The sequence below is a fragment of the Thamnophis sirtalis genome, unplaced genomic scaffold, assembly GCF_051295495.1.
Source record: "Thamnophis sirtalis isolate CommonGarterSnake01/CBP01778 unplaced genomic scaffold, rThaSir2_p1.2 scaffold_1, whole genome shotgun sequence".
Lineage (NCBI taxonomy): Eukaryota > Metazoa > Chordata > Lepidosauria > Squamata > Natricidae > Thamnophis > Thamnophis sirtalis.
This window is the reverse complement of record NW_028261381.1, coordinates 177,885,766-177,894,110: the sequence shown is the minus strand read 5'-3', so window position 1 is coordinate 177,894,110 and position 8,345 is coordinate 177,885,766. Positions and strand designations below refer to the sequence as shown.

At 41.1% G+C, this 8,345-nt stretch overlaps 1 pseudogene; it reads right to left on the bottom strand.

Moving 5' to 3' along the window:
• Window positions 1-376: 376 nt before the first annotated feature.
• LOC148049915 (uncharacterized) lies at window positions 377-2,661 on the bottom strand (annotated as a pseudogene).
• Between the last annotated feature and the right edge of the window lie 5,684 nt (window positions 2,662-8,345).

The window sequence follows — 8,345 nt, the reverse complement described above, 5'->3', positions numbered from 1 at the left end:
TTTTGGTATATTTTATGATGAAGGTCGCTTAAACAATTATAGTCAAAAGAAAATGGAGAGATGATGATGGTGACATGTATAAATATTTGAGTTAAAATACTTACATTACAAAAGAAAATCTGAAACCAAACTGCTTGTTAGAGAGTAGGTTGCTTGTGTCTAAGTGAAGGGTGATGGATTGGTTTATCATTGATTCTATGACTTTCCAGGTGATGCAACATAGTGAGATTGGTCTGTAATTTAACTAGGCTGGGGTCTCCTTCTTTGAGGATGGGAATGACCATGGCTAATGAACATAGATCGGGCCTGGAGCTGGTTCTGAAAGATACCTCATAGATAGTGCTTAGAAGTTCAGCTATGGCAGCAGGAAGCTTTTTCAGGAAGTATGCACTAATCCATCAGGGCCAACCGATAGAGATGGTTTTAGGTTGCGCAGTGCCTTTTCAACGTTATCTTCTGTAAAATCAATATGTAGCAGATTGTTGCAATTAGTTGTGGTACGACTAGGAAATATGGGACATGAGCCATTGCTGTTGACCAAAGTCTGAACTGAAGAACATGTTGAAGAGGTTGGCCTTAATGGCTTCATCATTACAGTCTTCCCATTAGATCCTTTTAGGGGTGGTATGGTTTTTGACTCTTTAAGTTTGGTATTTATGAAATAATGGAAGGTTTGGGTGGATTTCATGTGTAACAGCTCTTCCTGCTGCTTCCAGTGGTGATTGATACATTCTGCTTTTATTTGGCAGCATAAAGTTTTATATCAGCTTTTAAAGTTAACTACATAGCTAGTTTTGTTTTTTCACCAAAGGGTTTTTTATTATAGTTTCCTTATTGATATGTATATATGCTGGTCTTTTTGTATTCGGGTCTTTTCCTGTGTAAGATTGAGATTGTCTTGGCAACATTCCTTCAAAATTAATTTCATGTCCTGTATTTTTAAGGTGCTGGAAAAGGGAGGAAGCTTTTTCTTTTTTTCTTACTGAGTTCTTGTGTTCTGCTATGTGTGCATTTATTTTCCTATTATTCTCCTATGCTTAAGATGTTGGCTATTTTTGGTCAGTGTTGAAGGTTGTCTTGATATTGTGTTTGTGGATAATTTTGCTGATTTTATCTGTGGTGCCTTTGATGTAAGGAAGGAGGGCGATGCCATTGTCCTGTTCTGTGTCTTGGTTCTTGGGGGGGGGGAGTCTCCCTTTAGATTAGGTTGGTAATTGTTTTTCTTTGGAAAACCTAATCATAGATAGATAGATAGATAGATAGATAGATAGATAGATAGATAGATAGATAGATGATGGATGGATGGATGGATGGATGGATGGATGGATGGATGGATGGAGAGAGAGAGAGAGGGAGGGAGGGAGGGAGGGAGGGGGAGAGAGAGAGAGAGAGAGAGAGAGAGAGAGAGAGAGAGAGAGAGAGAGAGAGAGAGAGAGAGAGAGAGAGAGAGAGAGAGAGAGAGAGAGAGAGAGAGAGATGCTTTGGTACATATACATAGTTTAATGACTCTTTTGACTTCTAGAAAAAAAGTGTTATAATGGTCTTCTGCAGTATTACAGCCAGTGAATAGAAGGTGCCAATCAAGAGATGTTTGGTCAGCAGCTATGAGAACTTTGTTTGCTTTTTTAAAGTTATAATTTGGTGTTCCATCATTATGACCCTCTTTGTAGAGGCATAAATTGAGACAAAAGTCAATCATGCTGTGGTCACTGTGGGAAAAGAATTCTCTTATTTGTAGACCATAAATTGAGTTTAAGCTGTTGTGGAAGATGGGATCAAGACAGTTGTTGAGCCTAGTGTTGTTCATTACCAACTGATCCAGTCCCAGAGTGGTAATGGTATTGCACCATGTTGCATATATAGGTTCAGTTGTACATTCATTTAGGATCCAGTTAATAAGCAGTAAATTGAGGTCACCAATAAGGATAAGAGGGTGAGGGCAGGAGGCTGCTCACATTAATAATGAAGTTAGCTTGTTCGCATGAATGAGTTTGTCATCAGGGGCTCTATAACATAGCAAGAAACAAAATGTGGTGTTTAAGAAAAGTTCTCAGATGATGCCTTCAGGAAGAGCAAGCTCCTATGTAACTTGAATTTTTTTTAGCTCTAGGGACATTTTATGGAAGATGGCAACACCACTCCCTCTATGGATTTCACAGCTGGACTGGTAAACATGATAGTAACTTCACTTAATGGAGGCAGGGAAGGATGCATTCAACCATGTCTCGCAGACAAATATAAGATCAAATAAATCTGTATTTAGTAAGAGAAGGAATTCAGACATTTTGTTTGCGAGGCTTCTTGCATTGAGTAGCTTGCATTTAAGGTCTGTAGTGGTGGATCTGGAGGAAGTTAGGGTTAGCGTACATGTCTAGTTTTGGTTCTTTGGGGTGGTTATTGGATGTGGGCCATTGGTCTTGCGTTTGATACAGTCAGCACAGTAGCCGATGTATAGGTCAGCCTCTCCTTGGTCCTGGCATCCCTTGATTTCTGATTGGAGCTCACAGGCACGGGCACATTGCAGTATGTGGTCAGGTTGTGAATGAAGTTTCTTATGGTTAGTACTGCAGTTTGCAAGTGAGTTTATTGAGAAGATGAATTTGCATTTGCTGGACTCACTCTTGCAAACGACTCTGCAGAAGTGTGAGGCCACTGAGCCATTGCTATTCTTGAACTTGGGGCCGTTGCGGGAGATGTTGATGATTTCATCGGGGGAGATGGTTGATGTCAGAAAGTTGCTGATAATATTGTGAATGTTTGTGATGTCATTGAATTCATTGGTGTCCTCCAGAACAAATAAGATAGTGTTGGGACATTTTTGTCAACGATTGAAGGCATGTTTAACAAGGGTAGATATATTACTTGCAGGTTTGGTAGTTATCTGTGATTGTGGTTATTGGGTTTGTGTTCTGATCCCCCTCATCCCACACCAACACACTCCAAGCCAAAGATAAGTTACGGCATTTAATTAACAGACAGACAGGTCCTTGGCAGCAAACCGGCACAGACAAGCTTGGGCAGCAATCCAGCACAGATAAGGCTTGGCAGCAATCCAGCCTGCCAAGCTCACAATAATGTTCTCTGCGTTGACTTCTGCAAGAGGGGTGTGTGCACAAGCAGTCCATTTATAGTCTGAAGAGGAGCGTAATGACCACCAGCTGAGTGCAATTACCTCCTGTACTTATGCACCTGTTTCCTGATGCCTATTAGCTCTTCGGTGCCGGGCATCCAGGAACAACTCACTACTGACCTCAGGCTCACACTCCTTTGTCTCCTCCCCACTGGTCCAATGCTCAGGCAACTCCTGGTGGCCAACCAGCCTCTCTGTGCCCTGCTCGGAGTCAGAACCCTGTTCAGGGTTCTCCACATCCTCCAGAGCCGACTCATAGGGCCCCTCACTGTCAGAGTCTGGTGGCAGCTCCAACGGCTCCTGCTGGGCCACAACAGGTTTGGATAGGATTTCAAGATTTTGGGTCTTCACTTTTCTGTGTTATCTATTTTTTTCCCCTGAGAGATACTAATGTAGCTTCTATGGTGCCAAGTGATGTAGTCCTGTTTCTATGGTGTCAACTCTTTTATGTAAGACAATGAATTTGTCCAGCCTGGCTCTGCACGATGGCCAGAAAAGTGAAAATGCACACTGGGAGGTATTAAGTGAGGATGTTATATAATATGCTCCTTCTATCAGCACTATCAACCTCTGAGGAAAGAGGGAAAGAGGACATTCATCTATCTATGTCTCTTTGATGGAGCAGGTAGAAGCAAAACCCACCCAAATAAATAGATTTGTGGTTCAAAGCAGAGAGGTTAAGGCAGGGATAATGTACTCACAAACAAAACAGCAATGTTTCTGGATAACAGATTTGTTTGTCTTCTGTGGGTTCCTTTATAAAATGGTGGAAAAAAAACAGGCAGCAACCTCAAACTGAAAGCCACATTATTCGGGGAGGTGCACAGTAAATGGACAGCTGGAACGAAAGAAAACCTTGTCTCTGGCTAATCTATCCCCAGGATCATCATAAATGAAGGATGATTTCCTCTTTTTGACATGCCATAAATAGCACAGGGGATTATTTCATTACTCCCTTTGTAGGTTGGTCACCAGCAGAAAAGCAATGCTCATAGCTGTCAGGTTCCAAAGAAGCAGGAAACACTTCAAACTCAAACTTGGTTTATTAATTATTTTACTTACTTTCTAGCACAAACTGAAAATCATGATACACAATGAAATTCTTGTTAGGGCTACCTGCCTGTGCTCCCCACCATCTGTTAAATGTCACCCCACATCACCCGGATGTGTTATAAACTCCTCACATTACAGACAATGACTCTTCAGCATAATCAGGCTCTGTAGGACTCTCACTCAGATGAAAGAAATAAGCACAGGGGGAGTCCTAGGGCTCACAGCTGCTTGTCGGCTTTAGGGTGGCATGCCATACAAATGCCACCACTTTCTTGTTGGCCTGGGAAGAGTGTGTGTGTGTGTGTGTGTGTGTGTGTGTGTGTGTGTGTGTGTGTGTGTGTGTGTGTGTGTGAGATTGCCGCTGCTATGCGCTCCTCCAAATGACAACTCCTGGCTTGTTGGTGTGCCAAAGCTGAATGATCATTTAAAAGAGGAGACATAATGTGCATGATAGTTGTTCAATAAATCCTTAGACAAAGACTTTTGATTTCAGATGCTGCTCACTGTGAACCCTGTCCAGAAGACCAATTTCCCAACAAGGACAAGGACCAATGCATTGCCAAGAAGATCCACTTCCTTTCCTATAAAGACACCCTGGGATACATTTTAGTTTTCCTCACTCTTTTCCTCTCTGGGATCACTTCTGCAGTCCTGGTGATTTTCTATAAGCATCATAACACCCCGATCGTCAAAGCCAACAACCGAGATCTCACCTACATCCTCCTGGTCTCCCTCTTGCTCTGCTTCCTTTGCTCCTTCCTCTTCATTGGTCAACCAGGGAAGATCACTTGTCTCTTTCAACAATCTGCTTTTGCCATTCTCTTTTCCCTTGCAGTCTCCTCTGTGTTGGCAAAGACTGTCATGGTGGTTCTGGCCTTCATGGCCACCAAGCCAGGGAACAAGACAAGGAAACTCTTGGGAAAACCACTGACCAACTCCATTGTCATAGCCTGTCCCCTGATCCAAGCAGTTCTTTGTGCCACCTGGTTGGCAACTTCTCCCCCATTTCCCAACTTTGACTTCCATTCCTTGGTAGGAGAGACCATCTTAGAATGTAATGAAGGTTCAGATTCAATGTTTTATGCCGTCCTTGCCTATCTAGCTTTTTTGGCCCTTGTCAGTTTCACAATGGCATTTCTAGCTAGGAAATTGCCTGACAGCTTTAATGAAGCCAAATTCATTACTTTTAGTATGCTAATATTTTGCAGTGTTTGGATCTCCTTCCTCCCCACCTACCTGAGCACCAAAGGGAAGTCCATGATGGCCGTGGAGATCTTCTCCATTTTGGCCTCTGGAGCTGCTGTCTTGACCTGTATTTTTTCCCCAAAATGCTACATTATCCTACTGAGGCCCGATCTGAATTGTAGGGAAAATATGATAAGAAACAAAAATCTTTAATTAATGTGAAATATTCATATTTATCTTGTTGACATGTTTATTGTCTGATGACATTTTTAAAACATGAAAAAGGAAGAGGAACATGTTCATTAAATAATGCCTTATCAAGCGCTATAATGGTATAGGGTTTCCTGCCTAGGCAGGGGTTTGGACTAGAAGACCTCCAAGGTCCCCTCCAACTCTGCTATTGTGTTGTATTGTATTGGTTACAACGAGCCTCTCTTTTTTGAATTCAGCAGATATAGAATTTGAATGAATGAATGAATGTCCCTATTGTGTTAATTACTAAATTGGAAACGGGTCTTTTCCAATAGAATAGTGGAAGACATACCTCTGCAGTTAAAGAGCTAATGAGATGCATTCATATTTATACATTTCAAAAGGGAAGAAAAAGTTATATAAGAAAGGAAGGTGATTGGCTGTGAAAATTAAAATGGTCCAAATGATATCCTGATGTCTCCAGTGTAGATCCATGTCAGATGGATCAATGAGTTGAGGTGTCATTCACTTCTTGGCATACAACTTGATGTCATCCATGTAGAGGGAGACCTTGTCAATCCATCCTGGTAAGACATGTAATAGCCAGGATTTGAACCCTGGTTTCCTGCATCCAAGCTGTTGCTCTAAATATTGTGCTATCCAGCTGCTGTAAAATATATCAGACAACACAAAACTATCCCCAATAGCCTACACCTGTCTCTAACAGTGAGGAAGATAGGCAGAAAATATCCTTCACCCAAGAAGGCTCCTTGCATTCTTCAAGTGACCCTGAAGACACAGATAAACTGCCAAGTGGCCTCAACAACTCTAAAAGAATGCAAATGGCCATCGGTCTGCAAAAATATAAATCTTTCCATTCCCAACCATCCACTCAGAGCTGAAAATGGTTCTTGGAGAAAAAGCGAAATGTCTTCAAAGAAAAACGAGAAAGTCCAGTTGCCTCCTGAAAAAGCACCTTTGGGATAGCCATGACCTGGATGACTGAGAATCTCCATAGACACTTCCAATGCAGAGTTTAAATTAGGCTTATATTTCCAGTACCACAATCGCTGTTTGTAAGTGTTTAAGCAAAATGAGCTTTTTTATCATGGGTGTCAAACTTAATCACATCACATGTAATATCATTACTTTTTTGCCTTTGGGGAGCATGAGTGGACGTGGTCTGCATGTGACATATCTGGCCCATGGGTCACCAGTTTGACAGGCCTATATCATTCTAACTATGCAAAAATAAATAAGACATTTCTTCTACAAACACCTGCATTATTGATCACTTTTCTACAATTCATCACCAAGTTTAGCCCCAAGTGAAAAAAACCCTGGCACAAGCAAGACTCCATCTTGGGGGCTCAGAATTTTCAGGTAGGCTAAATCCCACCTGAATCCTGACTCTCAATTCCATCTGTTCTTTGGATGAAGAAGAAGAGAAACACATATGTTTTCACCTTCTTCATGAAGGAAACTAATTGCTAAGTGGGTAGGATGTTACTCTTCCTTTGTTTTACACTGTCCTGACCTACCTGGGATTTTTGGCCCTTGTCTGTTTCACTGTGGCCTTTCTGGCTAGGAAATTGCCTGACAGCTTTAATGAAGCCAAGTTCATTACTTTTAGCATGCTGATCTTTTGCAGTGTTTGGATCACCTTCCTCCCCACCTACCTGAGCACCAAAGGGAAATCCATGGTGGCTGTGGAGATCTTCTCCATCTTGGCCTCTGGAACTGGTCTCTTGGCTTGCATCTTTCCCCCAAAATTTTACACTATTCTGCTGAGGCCCGATCTGAATTGTAGGGAAAATATGATTAGAAACAAAAATCTTTAATTCATACAGCCATGGGAAACATTCATATTTATCTTGGTGACATGTTTCTGATGCCATTTTAAAAACATGAAAACACAGGAGGGGCATGTTAACTAAATAATTCCTTATCAAATGCTATAACTGGTTACAGTAAGCCGCTCTTTATTGATCAAATGATTTTTTTTTCAGGAGGCAAATGGACTTTTTTTTCTTTTGAAGACATTTCGCTTCTCATCCATGAAGCTTCTTCTGTTTTGACAAGATAGTGGGGAATGGAAGGATTTATATTCCTTGCAGACATCTGGTCATTTGCATCATTTTAGAGGATTGTTGAAGCACTTGGCGGTTTATTTGTGTCCTCAGGGTCACCTGAGTAATCCTTTTGATTCTTGTCATCTGCAATTTTTTTCTCTGGAAATCAATTCCTACTCCCACAACATTCAAAGGATGTTCATCCCTAATTGCAAAATCTGTAAGAGATTCTCATTCATCCAGGTCATGGTTACTGAATTTGGTAGATTTTAGACGAGTGGCAAAATAAAAAAGAAAGAAGAAAGAAAGAAAGAAAGAAAGAAAGAAAGAAAGAAAGAAAGAAAGAAAGAAAGAGAATGACAGGCAAGAGGTGGTCTGAGATCTGTTATGTTATTACTTAAAAAATATGTATCCATGCACAATTTTTCCCCCTGTTCTAAAATGTATAGTGCATTTAGTCTGCAGGGCTCAAGATCTTCTTAAAATTGCTTCTTAAAAACCTCCTGTGACGATGAACCCACAACTTCTGGTTAATTGTTCTTACTGTTAGGAAGTTTTTCCTTAATTCCAGGTTGTTTCTCTCCTCAATTAGTTTCCATTGTTTCTTGTCCTGCCCTCTGGTGGTTTGGAAAATAAGTTAACCCCTTCTTCTTTGTTGCTGCCCCTCATATTTTGTGTCCAGTTATTTTGCACAGATGTTCCTGGACATAACA